The 16532-nt window shown below is 34.8% G+C and overlaps 1 pseudogene; it reads right to left on the bottom strand.

Annotated features, from left to right (window-relative positions):
* The window catches only part of LOC128204446 (peroxisomal acyl-coenzyme A oxidase 1-like), a 35883-nt pseudogene that overhangs the window by 19007 nt on the left and 344 nt on the right, over window positions 1-16532 (bottom strand).

Below are 16532 nucleotides of genomic sequence, written 5' to 3'. Positions count from 1 at the left end.
CTTATCAGCACACTGATTTAAAGATGCACTTTTACTCCCAAATAAGATTTACCACAATTAAAACAATTGTTTTGAAATACCAAAAGGAATTAATAAATGTCGAAAACAATGGTACTTATGAAGGATACCGTGTTTAATTTGAAGGAAAGGTGCAAAACAACGGCAATGCTACATTATGAAACGATTGTAGATCGAAGTAAATATTTTAGCACTCACCATGATTTAATATTTTTGCGTTTTCAGCTTTTAAATGCACGCTTACAGTCTTGTTATCAGTAATTAATATTTTCCATAAATGCATTATATAGTAAGTAGTTAAAAGCTTATCACTCAAAATGTATGTTTGTTATACATGTGAATGTATTGATTTTGATTTCACCTGAAACCAACTATGACCAGAGGGGAGACTAGCGGTTGGCTGGCAAATGAGCACTAAATTTTAACCTTAAATGATAAATTTAAACGCTGATATAAATAAATATTTAACACGTAAAATTGTAGACTGTTTTCTTTTTATGATTAAATAACTTCAACATTAAGTACCTTTGCGAAGAATACCTGCGTTTCAATCACTGCAAAAAATATAGCTACTTAATGTGTTTATGCATCCTGGGTTGAATTACCAATCATAGTTGAATCAATAAGGTACCTTTTTAAAGCTGCACTCTCACAGATTAACCGTTTTCACACCTTTTTTAAAAAAAAATCTTGGAATGAGCAAATTTTTGCGTTACTATCTGCAAACCAGTAATATAAGACTGCTGACAAAAGATCAGATCGCAGATTTGCATATTTCCGTTCAAAAATTAATGTTTTATGGCTTAAACCGTTAAGAAAAATGCATACAACATGATTTTTTGAATTTAAATAAAAAAACTGCGATCTAAATTTTTGCTAGAAGTCTTATATAACTGGTTTCCATGGATTTTCGCAAATGTTGGCTCGTTCCAAGACAAAAAATAAAAAGAAGTTGTCAAAACGTTCAATTTGTGAGAGTGCAGCTTTAATATAAACTTTAAGAAGAAGGTAAACGTATAGATCGAAAAGAATGATAAACCGACAAGCTTTCAGGTAACTAGACCATTTTAGGTAGTCCCAGATTTTAAACTCCGGCGATGAAATGCAATACATTTTATGCAATAAAATGCTACAAAATTAACTTACGTAGATATCTTTTTCGTCTGACATTTTCTTTTCCTCCATAAACAACTTCTGTAAGAGCCTCGCAATCAAAAGAAGCTGATTTCCTCTCTTTTGCCAAGTCTGGGTTAATTTTAACCGAAGCCATACCGACAGTTCGGATGGTATGCTAAAACTGATTTGTCGTTCTACTTTATATTACGTATATATAACTATGCATGAACTTTTGATAACGGAATGCGTACTATTGATTCGTAGTTCGTGCATTTTATCTCGTATCCTATCTTTTAACCTAGCTTTCCAATTTATGACCGGTATCCGATACAGAAACAGGTGAATTTAGGATGTCTCCTCACCCCATGGTATATACTTTGGTATACACCGAAGACAACATAACAACCTTCAAAGGTTGTATCGTAGACAAGTGAACGTTTTACAGCGTTCCATTGTGATACATTTTGAAATCGGGGCCAGAGGCGTGTCAAGAGTTGACGTTAGAGGGGGCGAGACATAGGGGCGTAAACTTTTGACATGCCCCCCCCCCCCCCGAACCAAAATTTATTTGGTTTAAAGTTTTAGCAAGGGGTTTATAGATATTCCCCTGATTTTTGTTTTATGAATTTCTGCATTTGGGTGTATTTTATTAGATTTTTCTTTAGGCACAGGGTCGTCCCTGTGCGTCACCGGGGCCGCCCATTCGGTAACAATGCGCAGGAATTATAGAGCGCCTAGTTCGACCTTTCCGGTCCCTTTCGAGAGCTGGGACCGTTCGCATTTTTCTTAGAATGCAAATGTGATGTTAATTACACTTTTCAAAGTACATTATATACTTGGACAATTTGGAGGGGTGGGGGGAGGGGAATACTGCAGTATTAACTTTATTCGTAAAATATTTGCGACCAATCATGTCAGGTAATATGTCAATACGCCTCGGAGGGCTGGAAGACGGAAGGATTCTACGCTGTCTGGCGATCGTTGAGTCGACAGAAAAAGAGCAGGGATCCATAGACGGTGCCTTGAACTACTCCCGGTTCCACATGGATTGGTGTAGATTGTTCACCTTTCACTACAACACCCACTTTTCTATGCATGTGTGTGTATACCACGTGATAAATTGCGTCATAAATGCTACGTCGGAAGGCAATATTTTGCATCGAATGAAGACTTTAAACAAAGATAACTTTCCTATTTCTTCACCATTTTAAATGAAACATAGCGCAGTCTACGCCACTTACGGAGCCCCACCTTCGGTCTTTTACCAGAGTTTGATTGAGATTGTAGTTTCTTAAAACACTTCGACAAACCTTTTCACAATACGGCCGTCTGACAGAGCACTGTCAAAACATTATTTTGGAAACAGGTTTGATGAAACTATTCACCTTATCAAACTCCGGTAATTATACGAAGGCGTGGCTCTTTAAGCGGCATAGACTGCCCTTTGTTTCATTTAAAATGGTGAAGTAAAATAAAAGTTATCTTAGTCTTAATTTTAAGCAAAATGTTGCCTTCTGACGTAGCATATATAACGTAATTTATCACGTGGTATACACACACTGAGGAAGTGAGAGATCCAGGCAAGAAGATTTCTCTTGATTGAAGTTCATGAAAAAGTTTCTTGTAGGGTAGGGTATCAAATGCCTTGCTGAAATCTTATATGATGGTGTCCGATATTCGGATGAGTATTCGCTTCTGGAGCCGTGATTCAAGTACATTGTGGGGTTTTCAAGGTGTTCCATAATATAATGACAAAAAGTAGTTGGGATAAAAATGTAGTTTTCATTAGAGTGACGTTCGCTTTTTTAAAAGAAAGGCGTTTAAAGAAAGGTACAAAGGCAATTTTCTGGTCTGCTGGAAGTAGGCCGGAGTCAATGTAGATGTATTGTATGTATCAATGTATTTCACGCCAATATGTTCAGATATGTAAATCCTGTCAATTGTTGACTGATAATATGTGTGTTCATCTTCTTCTTTTTTGTCACGAAAAAAAAAATATCGTCAATTTCTTTGGAATACAATATACAACCATTGTGGTCTCGAGACTTATAAGGCGATTATGACAATGACTTGTTCTGTCCAATGTGCTCACGTGTTTGCTATCGGTATATTATCCCATTACGATCGCTGTACTTACAATGTTGCGCATAACTTAATGGACTTGTTTGTTGTTGTTGTTGTTGTTGTCTGTAAATTATGTAAATCTGTTTACTATAGTCTAGTTTAACATCTTTGTTCTGTTTGAAACTCTCGCAGAGCTTAGAATGTTATTTGCGTCGTCACTGTGTTAATTATATGATAATATACTGGTAGTTTTCTATTCTCGGTTTGTTAAACATGCTGAATGATATTATATGTATTCATCAATGTGTATTTACTGCCTATAATGTTGTTTATAATTGTATATAAGTTCTTCTCTTCAATTTTGGAGGAATAAAATAATCTTTATATCTATCTAACTTGCAGAACAAAATATGTCATTGGAAAAATATGTTTGCGAGACAATTAAATTAAATTTACCTTCCTCCAAAATCTTTTAAAAACTTTTGCGTAATACTTTCAGCTATGATAACTTTCAGACAATAAGAGAATGGAATAACTTAATTAATTATTAATTTCTTCCTTCTCTAAAAAATAACGTTTCTTTGCCTTCGAACATAACTACAAATTATTGAACACTTGTTGTAAAAGTTTATTTTTGGCATTTATCAAACCTTTCTTAAACAGTCATCTCACCATTGTGGAGTTGTTTCTATACATTATTTTTCACCCACATACTGTGGTTTCACTTTGTCATTATTGCCTGATGGTAAATCTCTCTCCCAAAAAAAACATTTTTTTATAATTCCTAGGGATTTTTATCTCCCACAGAGAGAGCAGGGGTATGATCGAAATTCCAGGGGATTCCCCCCACCGGGCAGTATGGCATGTATGCCATTTATTAAGACTTTTAGACTATTGTTATGTCAGCGTAGAGTACCTTTACACTAGTGGATTCAGGGGGTGGACCAAGCGCACCCCCCTAAAATCGTCCAAGTCTATTTTTTATTTCAATAATGGAGAAGAAAGTAATTAAATAAGCCCATAATGCACCTTTTTGGATTAGATATTGTTAAAATTGTCTTGTGGGAAAACCCCCAAACACCCCTGCCAACATTTTCAACCAAATGAATTTTGTTTCCGGTCCACGGGCGCAAGTCCAAAGGGTACGCAACTTAGCTCTGCCCCCTTTTACGTCGAATCCTTGACCAGCCCCTGCTTTAACAAAATATCATCTAAAGACTCAGAAACAGTTGTTTATATGGGCTCAGGAGGAGGATTGGGTAAACATTTCAATCAACTTCAATATATTACTTTATGTCTTAACATTGTTTGCTTTATTGTAAATAATCATCAATTTTAAACGTACGGCAATTCTTTACACTTTTAAATGCACGTGTATTAATGTTTGTGTAGTTGTTTAAACATACGAAAATATACGTAATATACGGCCATTTCAACATAGTTAAAGGCAATAAACGCAACATACTTTTTAAACCAGATGATTACTTTGAAACAAGTATGGCGTCCCGTTAATTTTCATACGCAGTGATATCCACGTATGTTTCAGTAATGATGTAAGCTATTCAATCTCCGATATATGTTGTCAAAAAAAATGTGTGAAGAGAGGGGGCGGGAGGCAACTGCGATGCTTAAAGTTTATACCCGCTTACCATATACTGACTGATTAACTAGATAAGGTTCGTGTAACCACTTACTATAAGTGTAATTCGCAAATCATAAGTAGATAACCAGTTCTATAAATATAATGGGCGTTGGCGGTTGTTTGGACGCCCAATATGCTAGTCGTGAATATTATGTTACGAGGATGTCAAACTCGTATTTATTTTTAATTTTGACATTGAATAAATGTCCTTTTTACTCACTGTGGGTTGTCCGGTTAGCGCAGTGTTGTCAGGTTAGCGCACTCGCTTCTCACCTAGGCGACCCGGGTTCGATTCCCGGCTTGGGCGCATGTGAGTTTGGTTTGTGGTCACCAAGCCGGTTTTCTCTGGGTTCTGTGGTTTCCCCCACAACACAAGACCACACTCTCGCGTAAAATCATGCCAACGAGAGTGATTAAGTAGCATAAATATATTTAAAGATAAGTGGATACACAAATCTTATTACGTTAACCAGTTATTGTGTTGCTTATTAAGTGGAATTTGCAAATCATAACTTAATATTAACCCTTCTGCTAGAAGCCAAAAGTTCATTAAAGATAAGTGCCGTAGGGGGTTCAGGTGATTTTAACTTAGTGGTTTTAGTACAAATGACGTTAGGTATTGTTAAACTAGCCTCTTTGATAAACTCATAACTTTTTATTTCGTCCAATTCGGTAAACTATGTGAAAAGTTGCCATTTTTCAGCTTCGTTATCGGGGTTATTATGTAATCAAATGTATCATGATAATATAAGTGGTAACACGAATCTTATCTAGTTAACCAGCTATCATGTTACTTATTTAGTGGAATTCGCAAAATATAACTAGTTAATCTGTTAGTGTTGTTTAGCTAAAAAGGGTATTATGTGTACAGTCATAATGTTAAAATATGCTATATAATTATACCGTAACTAAACCATGAAACATATGACTAGTATATCTTTGACTGATTTAAAACCATGCATTCAATTTAAAGACTGGAAACTACGAATATACATGTAGGTACATAAGAATATACTTTATTTTCCTGGTATTTTTGTAAGCATTTAGTTCGTCCAATACATAGCAGAACAGCTTCGTTTTTTGTAAAAGACATTGGCAAAAGTTTGTTTAAGAACGGTAAATTGATAATGCTTTAACTTTATGCAATCTGCAGATATATTCTTATACAAAACTGTTTCGTTTAATAATTGATTTAAATATAACTAGAGTTCATTCATGGAACAGAAAATAGAGCAGATCTTTGTCCGAAGTACGCACAATAGCGATGCAAATATAGGAGTGTAAGACAAAACATTCCCCGGACAAAAAACTCCCGCTAATATTTGCATCAGTGGACGAAAAAACACTCATCTTTTCGGGATCTGGTCATTTCTTAACAGTATCAATTTTTCAACGGTTACGAAATGACTAACACAATGGTTACAAAATAACCAAGAATGAGCGGTTACGAAATGGTAAGGTTACGAAATGACCATAATTCATATTTTCACAAGGCGCATAAAACCCCTCTGGTTGTTACAAGGTGGACGATTTTCATGTATTTGTTTTTTGGCGCATATATAATTAACACGCTTAAAGTAAATGATAATCTCATTGTCTCACAAAGACATTACATATTCTTGTACAAACAATATGCATAGCCAATGTATTTATAAATTTGACCAATGGGAAATAAATTATAAGCAATTGCAAATAAGATGTACTTCGAGTTCGAAATGGCAAACAACTAATGCACTGAAGTAGCTGTCTTTAGGGTCTAGATAAATAGAAAGTTTTCTCTGCTTCGTACTTATCCTGGTGGTTCTTTGAAGAACGTGAGAACCATGTTCCTGAAATGGCTGAATATTGAAATGCTTCTGGAGCGTGAGTAAAGTTGGATCATTGTATGTATTTAAAAGTTGACAGGTTTTACCAGTTTATTTTGGTAATCTACTTTAAGCAACGCGAAAGTAGTTCCGAGATTACACACGAGATTATTTTTTGTGAATCCTTTGACATTTTTTTCTCGATCAATACTCGATGCTTTTTGTGATTTTTCTGTTATGTTGTATTTCAACAGGCATTATTACACAACATAAACTATAGTTGCGAGACCCTTGTGTATATATGTTGATCTATTCACAAAGCCATAAGTGAACATATAATAATAATATAATAATAATATAATAATAATATGTACAGCATAATTGTTCATATCAATGTAGTATCGTTGTAATTGTATGTCTCCTATAGAACACAAAAGGCTGTATTTTACGAGTGGCGTAACCACGGGAAAATATTTACTTTCAGTGTTCACGAGGTGAACTAAATTTTGATCTTACACTGAAACAAACAGTTTCATTGTATGATATGCCGATTGTTTTTCAAAAAAGCGGGCAAACTTCCATGCGAACGTCAAGTCATTTTGGAGAGGACGCCGTTGAATTTGTGTCCGAGCCCTTTGGACGCTGACGTCATAATTGGAATTAAGAGCGTGTTTACATTTCAAAACAGTGAAATACTTCATAGATACTTCCATCCCATCAGACAAAATACAGTTTATACCACGTATGCAGTTAACGATGCACTATTACTCACAAATAAGATTTAACACAATTTATATAATAGTTTTGATATACCAGAAAGGATGAATAAATGTCGAAAACAATGGTTCTTATGAAGGATTCCGAGAATAATTTGACAGAAATATGCAGAAAACACGATATTTCTATCTTATGAGACGATAGAAGATCACTGTAAATATTTAAGCATTTACCAATCATTTAATATTTTGGGGATTTCATCTACGGTTACAATCCTTTTATCAGTAATTAATATTTTCCGTAAATTATTTAGTAAGTAGTTAAAAGTTTATCAATTTAGGACTGTTACACATGTGTATGTATTGATTTTGAATAAGAGTGTCACTTTAAGTTAGCAACATTACGTGTCACATAAGAAATGCACGCCCTTGACAATGTAAGAAAAAATAGGAAAACTCATTGCGATATATATTAGATTATTTATTTTTTTAAATGTGGTAACTTATACCATGAACATGTCGTCTTGGCATATTTTTACGAACAACCTCAATTTATGTCAAAAGCTTTAGGCAGATCACAAACATACATTTTTTAAACGACGTCGCAAAGATTTCACACTATTACGATACATTTAAGTTCATAGATATACCTCACTATCTAACGCCAAAAGTTTAAGAAAAGTCTTTACATAAATGTATTAAGTTATGGCATTACAATAGAAAGGGTGGTCCATTAAACTGGAAAGTTACCAGTAAATAGATATATATTTATAAGCGGAAAAACAGGGCGAAAACAAGTTTAGAATACTTTCGTCATCGGGATAAGACGCGTTAAGATGGACTGCGCCAGAAATATAAACTTATTTCCAGCTTATTCTCTTCATAAGCATCTAAAGTCGGCTCAAAGAAGTCCATTTTCCAGCTTTGTTGAAAGCCAGCGGTTACCCTAATTTTATCGAAAACATTCAGCTGGGAATTCAAAACATAGCTTTAAACATTTAGGTGAATATTTAATTATTCTTTTTTATTATCCGAAAGAGGGTATATAGAAACTTTCCTTACAGAAAAGCAGAAAAGTTTACGTTCGATTTCAACCAAATACCACACACTTTTGTCAATGTTATATCCCCCCGAAGGGCGGCATTGTCCATGTTAAAACTGCAAGCCTTCAATACAGTGAATCGTTTCTTCCAGTGATAATGAAACTTGCTGAATTGTATTACTATTTTCTTTACTGTTTGAAATCGTACAATTCTTCGCATTAATTTGATGGAATTAGATGATTCATTGTAATTAAATATATTTTAAGTATTAGACTTGGACATTTTAACAATATATGAAACGATTTTGTTGTTGTGTGTTAACGGTAATTCAACCTAATAATTGAAATGTGACCGGCAATTTGAACCACATTTTTCTTATTGCACAATTAAAGAAAACACTTTCGTTTCTTGAGTCTGAAACGGAGACTGTGGGGCAATGGTTACGAACTTTCTTAAGTCGGAGTTAACTCGATGGTAGAACTGCAAATTTTAATTCTTGAAGAGTTTTCATGATGAAATTTCCTGAATTTTATAACTATTCAAATTTGTACAATTATTTACATTTTTTTCGTAAATCGAATGGAATGAAAATGATCCTTCGAAATTAAATTAATGGCCGTGTCTAGACTTGGACATGAGACTGTTCGTTATCATGGCTCTGCATGCACGTCTGCTATCACCATGGTGTTACTGCGTTCCATTTAAATAGTGGCCAATTTATCATATGAAATTCCAGTATTTGAAGTTTGATCAATTTTCATTGATTTACAAGCGTTTCGGCAGACTCTTGACTTCCTTGAGGTGTTGACAGCGAACCGGCCGGATATCTGAATAAATATACTATTAGGACTTAAAATAAGGTGAAAAACAGCTTATTGATGATTATGTTGCAATTCCCTTTGTTTTAATTCCTTGGATATTAGCCTTTAATTGTAAACCGCATGTCTGCATCCTTTAGATGTATGATACAATGTCATTTCATAAGAAAAAAATATATACCGTGTTCAATTATTTTTATTGTCAACTGCAAAATGTATTTAAATGGGAAGGGACAAATTTAGATTTTGCTAGATGGTACATTAAGTGCTTTGCAAGAGCTTGAGACTGTTCCAAAAGTGCGATTCAACAAACAGATTTCATAGATATTTGACATTGAAACAAGCGAGGTGTTGATGCTCTTCAAATAGCTCTTTATCCACGATATTTTGATTTGCAGTTTTGAGTCGTGAATGCTTTGTAACACAAAATCGTTACATGCAACTTTTAATATCATATTCAATATCATCGCTATTTGTTTGAAATATATCTCAATACCACCGAAATATAGGAATAAAAGAAAACACTTCTCCCGATACGTTTCGGTGATGAGGTGAACCCAGTGATGATATAGAGGATATTTGCTGATCTCAGTGTAAGATCGTATTTAGTTTCACGAGTGTTATTTTGTTGTGACCAAAGTGAAATAAAATATATTACCACATTTAAAACAACAATTTCTTTAATTTTTATGTATTTTCGACCTTCTTTAAATTTCTTTCTCCGAGGGTGTGGTTAATAAATCTCATAACATACCTCCTCCTCCGGCCAGGAAATAAACACAGCAAAACATTACATTTTAACGTTTTTATTATATTTATCAAAATCGATACTCCATGATATAAATGATACTTCAAGCTAACAAAATGATTTCATTTATCCCTTTTTTGACTTTTGAAAAACACAACAAAAGTTTTACAACAAACTGTAAGGTTTGAATGCAAGTTGTAAGGTTTTGGCAACTGCTGTAGCAGGCATTCTAATTTTAATTAGTATGGCATGACCTCCCTTGACAACTGTATTGGTATTACTTGTCAGAAATGCGTGTTGCTACTGTAGAGCGTGTTGTTACTAAATAGAAGTTAAGAAAGTATGAATTTGATTATCTTGGTCGGATGGTATTAACTTAACACGATAAAAAGTGTGTATGGACGGACAGACGGACCGAAAGTCAAACACGTAAATACTACGAAAACAACAACAAACTGTATCAAACTGTAAGGATTTTGGTCAACGAAATATCACAATAAAGGGAACAAGACAAAATGCTTTCACCAGACATGTAATTGTGTCAAAGGCAAGCAAGGCAAGCATGTTCCAAATACAAGTATGTATTTGTTGTATTAACTTCTTTAAGCATCTTAGAAAGTTAACAAGAGCCGTCGTAAGACAGCGCGCTCGACTACGCCGCTTTGACTTAGAATACAATAACGTATAAAAATACCAAGTTTGGTCTCTTTATGTCAAACCTAACTAAAATTATTCGATACATAAGGTGACTTTGATGCTGCCCTCCCACCAGCCCGCCCAAACAGTGACGCAAGGCACTCAAATAACTTGATTTCCCATTATGAAAATGTGGTTAAGATTATACAAATATGTCTTTCAAAGGAAATAAAAAAAAATCAAGGGCCATAATTTGAATTTAGGCTTAAAACGGAGTTATGTTTCTTGTTGTAAGATGGTCGTAAATAATTTTGAATTTTATTAAGTGCATTTAATGAACGGTATAGAAGTTTTTTTTATTAAAATCCCAACTTGCCCTTAACTTTTACTTGCCTAAAACTTTAACCTAAATCAATCAGGGCCATAACTTGTATTAAGGATATGGAGTTATGTAACCTCATTGGGTGATGGTCCTGAACAATTGTGTGAAGTATTAAGTCAATTGAATGAAGGGTATAGAAGTAATTGATAAATATCCCAACCTGCCCTAAAACTTTAACCTAAGTTCCATAGTCAATCAGGGGCCATAATCTGTGTAAAGAATAATTTGGAGTTATCTAACCTCATCATGTGATGGCCTTGAACAACTGTGTGAAGTATTAAGTCAATTGAATGTAGGGTTTTGGACTTATAAGTGAAAATCCCAACTTGCCCTAAAACTTTAACCGGACGCCGATGCCGACACCGACGCCGACGCTGGGGCGAGTAGTATAGCCCACAAATTCTTCGAATAGTCGAGCTAATAACAAAAACAAAGCATATTCCGCTGTGGCTGAAAACGAATTTTTTGAAAAATGAAAACAATTTGATATCATTAACATGTAACTTTTTTTAAGAGAAAAATCATTCGAGATAATAAAATCTAATTTTTCAGAAATACATGTAGTAAAGAATTTGGAAAATGGTGTGGTCTATATTATAGTAATACATCATTTTGAACACTTTTAAACATGAATCAAAATTATATTTAGTATACATATACACTTTAGTTCATAGTATTAAAATAATCGATAAATTCATAAACGATCGATTTGAAATCATAATTTATAATATAACACTCTCTGCATTAACATTTTTAAGAAAGGAAAAAATGTCACATCAAAATCACAACGGAAAATGTTACATCAGTTGTCAATCGAAGAATGTCGTTTCAACTTAAGAATGCAAAACTAACAATGGAAGAAATTCATTTTAAAAAAATTAATGAAAAAATGTTTTATTAATCAGAAATGGAAAAATGTATTTTCCATTTAAAATAGAAAATGCCACATCAAATGGCATGGGGGCATCGAATGATAAAAAAATTGTTACATTAACTTAAGAATGACAGATAAAAATGTCAAATCAATATAAGGTTGTCACCTAAAAATAAGAATGTGTTATCAAAATAAGGTTGTCAGCTAACAATTATACTGTCTCATTACTTTAGAAGGTCTCAACAACAAAATGTTGCCACATCAACATAATCATGTGATATCAACATTGAAAAGTCAAGTTAATATAAGGTAATCACATAAACTTGAGAATGTCCCATTAACATTGGAATGCTACATCAAGAACAGCTTGTCACATCAAACATCAATGTAAAAGTGTTGTCTCAATCATTGTATTGGAAATTCACTTTTCCATCGAGCTTCCCCGAAAGGCATCCATTTTCTTCTCTGAAAGAAACAATGAAAAGTATGTATAATGTATAAAAACACATTTTAATAATTAAGAAATCATTTCTTCTTTAACTTCTTCTGTCATTATCTTCATCTGTCATCATCATCATCTCATCATCATCATCATCATCATCATCATCATCATCACCACCACCACCACCACCACCACCACCACCATCACCACCACCACATTTTTATGTTTAAAACACATTCTAATAATTAAGAAATCATTTCTTCTTTTACTTCTTCTGTCATTATCTTCATCTGTCATCATCATCATCATCATCATCATCATCATCATCATCATCATCATCTTCTCACCACTATCATCATCTTCATCATCATCACCAATACAACAATCATCATCAACAGCAGCACACAGTACCAGCAACAGAAGCACCAGTAGCAAAGCCATCATCATCATCATCATCTTCTTCTTCTTCTTCTTCTTCTTCTTCTTCTTCTTCTTCTTCTTCTTCTTCTTCTTCTTCTTCTTCTTCTCTCACCCTCTCTTCATCCTCATCACTATCATCATTGTCTTCAGCTGTCATATTTTTATCTGTCACCATCATCATAAGCAGCAGCAGCAGCAGCAGCAGCAGCACCATCATCATCATCACATGCAGCAACAACAGCAACACCAGCAGCAGACGCATTCTTCTTTTCCAGCCTCATCTTCATCCTTATCCTCATCGCATCACAATAATCATTTTCTTTTTTACCAATATATATATATGAATAAAGTTTCAAGATCTATTTTACCTCATCCAGTCCCGCTATGAGCCATCTCCTCATTTGTGGGTTGTCATCAGTAGCCAACTCCACTGCAAGGGCCATCTCTTCGGGTGGATGGTTGGACCCTCCGTACAGCAGACGCTGAAACATTTGAATAGAAGCAGCACCATATGTTCCTAAATAAAGTTTATAAATAAATATATCAAGTACAATAATAATAATAAACATATGATTAAAAGTGCTTATGAACTAGTATTATCCAAAAGAATAAAACTTCAGGTTTTCTTCAGCCTTTCCATGTGATGAATATATGTATAGCATTCAATCTAAGAAACACAAAGCCCCATCCAATTTACAATACTATATTTATTCAAATACACGAAAACTAAATAAACATTTTCTATTACACGGGTTCGGTTAAAGGGATCTTGGGAACAATGCTGGTGCCTTTTAGCATGTTCACTGTAAGATTTCAAAAACCAACAGAAAATGCCTATTTATTTATGTGTATTTCTTAAAAAAAATGACTTATTGATTGAAACAGATTTTCGGACGTTCAACAAATTCTAAAAACGCGAGCAAATTAAAACATAACTTTGTTGAAGGTGTTGGCCAAAGCAGCAGAGAAAGCGAACTCCAATGCTGGTAAAGCCGCATCCCGCCGCATCCCGCCAACCTGTGTAAATTTAATCAATTAACTTTGAATTGGCAAAATTTGAAAGGAGTAAACGAATCGATTCATCAGACTTTTTTGAAGTATGAAATATCTTTAATGCCCGAGTAAGCAATAATCATTCTTCTTCATCATCACCTTCATCATCACCTTCTTCTTCTTCTTCTTCTTCTTCTTCTTCTTCTTCTTCTTCTTCTTCTTCTTCTTCTTCTTCTTCTTCTTCTCACCCCTCTCTTCATCCTCATCACTATCATCATCGTCTTCAGCCGTCATATTTTTTATCTGTCAACATCATCATAAGCAGCAGCAGCAGCACCAGCAGCACCAGCAGCACCATCACCATCACATGCAGCAACAACAGCAACACCAGCAGCAGACGCATTCTTCTTTTCCAGCCCCATCTTCATCCTTATCCTCATCGCATCACAATAATCATTTTCTTTTTTACCAATATATATATATATATGAATAAAGTTTCAAGATCTATTTTACCTCATCCAGTCCCGCTATGAGCCATCTCCTCATTTGTGGGTTGTCATCAGTAGCCAACTCCACTGCAAGGGCCATCTCTTCGGGTGGATGGTTGGACCCTCCGTACAGCAGACGCTGAAACATTTGAATAGAAGCAGCACCATATGTTCCTAAATAAAGTTTATATATAATTATATCAAGTACAATAATAATAATAATAAACATATGATTAAAAGTGCTTATGAACTAGTATTATCCAAAAGAATAAAACTTCAGGTTTTCTTCAGCCTTTCCATGTGATGAATATATAATTTATAGCATTCAATCTAAGAAACACAAAGCCCCATCCAATTTACAATACTATATTTATTCAAATACACGAAAACTAAATAAACATTTTCTATTACACGGGTTCGGTTAAAGGGATCTTGGGAACAATGCTGGTGCCTTTCAGCATGTTCACTGTAAGATTTCAAAAACCAACAGAAAATGCCTATTTATTTATGTGTATTTCTTAAAAAAAATGACTTATTGATTGAAACAGATTTTCGGACGTTCAACAAATTCTAAAAACGCGAGCAAATTAAAACATAACTGTGTTGAAGGTGTTGTCCACAGCAGCAGAGGAAGCGAACTCCAATGCTGGTAAAGCCGCATCCCGCCGCATCCCGCCAACCTGTGTAAATTTAATCAATTAACTTTGAATTGGCAAAAATTGAAAGGAGTAAACGAATCGATTCATCAGACTTTTTTGAAGTATGAAATATCTTTAATGCCCGAGTAAGCAATAATCATTCTTCTTCTTCTCTTCTTCTTCTTCTTCTTCTTCTTCTTCTTCTTCTTCTTCTTCTTCTTCTTCTTCTCTTCTCTCACCCCTCTCTTCATCCTCATCACTATCATCATCGTCTTCAGCCGTCATATTTTTTATCTGTCAACATCATCATAAGCAGCACCAGCAGCACCAGCAGCACCATCACCATCACATGCAGCAACAACAGCAACACCAGCAGCAGACGCATTCTTCTTTTCCAGCCTCATCTTCATCCTTATCATCATCGCATCACAATAATCATTTTCTTTTTTACCAATAAATATATATATGAATAAAGTTTCAAGATCTATTTTACCTCATCCAGTCCCGCTATGAGCCATCTCCCATTTGTGGGTTGTCATCAGTAGCCAACTCCACTGCAAGGGCCATCTCTTCGGGTGGATGGTTGGACCCTCCGTACAGCAGACGCTGAAACATTTGAATAGAAGCAGCACCATATGTTCCTAAATAAAGTTTATATAATTATATCAAGTACAATAATAATAATAAACATATGATTAAAAGTGCTTATGAACTAGTATTATCCAAAAGAATAAAACTTCAGGTTTTCTTCAGCCTTTCCATGTGATGAATATATAATTTATAGCATTCAATCTAAGAAACACAAAGCCCCATCCAATTTACAATACTATATTTATTCAAATACACGAAAACTAATTAAACATTTTCTATTACACGGGTTCGGTTAAAGGGATCTTGGGAACAATGCTGGTGCCTTTTAGCATGTTCACTGTAAGATTTCAAAAACCAACAGAAAATGCCTATTTATTTATGTGTATTTCTTAATTTTCGGACGTTCAACAAATTCTAAAAACGCGAGCAAATTAAAACATAACTTTGTTGAAGGTGTTGTCCACAGCAGCAGAGGAAGCGAACTCCAATGCTGGTAAAGCCGCATCCCGCCGCATCCCGCCAACCTGTGTAAATTTAATCAATTAACTTTGAATTGGCAAAATTTGAAAGGAGTAAACGAATCGATTCATCAGACTTTTTTGAAGTATGAAATATCTTTAATGCCCGAGTAAGCAATAATTCTTCTTCTTCTTCTTCTTCTTCTTCTTCTTCTTCTTCTTCTTCTTCTTCTTCTTCTTCTTCTTCTTCTTCTTCTTCTTCTTCTCACCCCTCTCTTCATCCTCATCACTATCATCATCGTCTTCAGCCGTCATATTTTTTATCTGTCAACATCATCATAAGCAGCAGCAGCAGCACCAGCAGCACCATCACCATCACATGCAGCAACAACAGCAACACCAGCAGCAGACGCATTCTTCTTTTCCAGCCTCATCTTCATCCTTATCCTCATCGCATCACAATAATCATTTTTTTTTACCAATATATATATATATGAATAAAGTTTCAAGATCTATTTTACCTCATCCAGTCCCGCTATGAGCCATCTCCTCATTTGTGGGTTGTCATCAGTAGCCAACTCCACTGCAAGGGCCATCTCTTCGGGTGGATGGTTGGACCCTCCGTACAGCAGACGCTGAA

This window comes from Mya arenaria, chromosome 10, assembly GCF_026914265.1.
Source record: "Mya arenaria isolate MELC-2E11 chromosome 10, ASM2691426v1".
Classification (NCBI taxonomy): domain Eukaryota; kingdom Metazoa; phylum Mollusca; class Bivalvia; order Myida; family Myidae; genus Mya; species Mya arenaria.
This window is presented reverse-complemented; position numbering and strand designations above follow the sequence as displayed.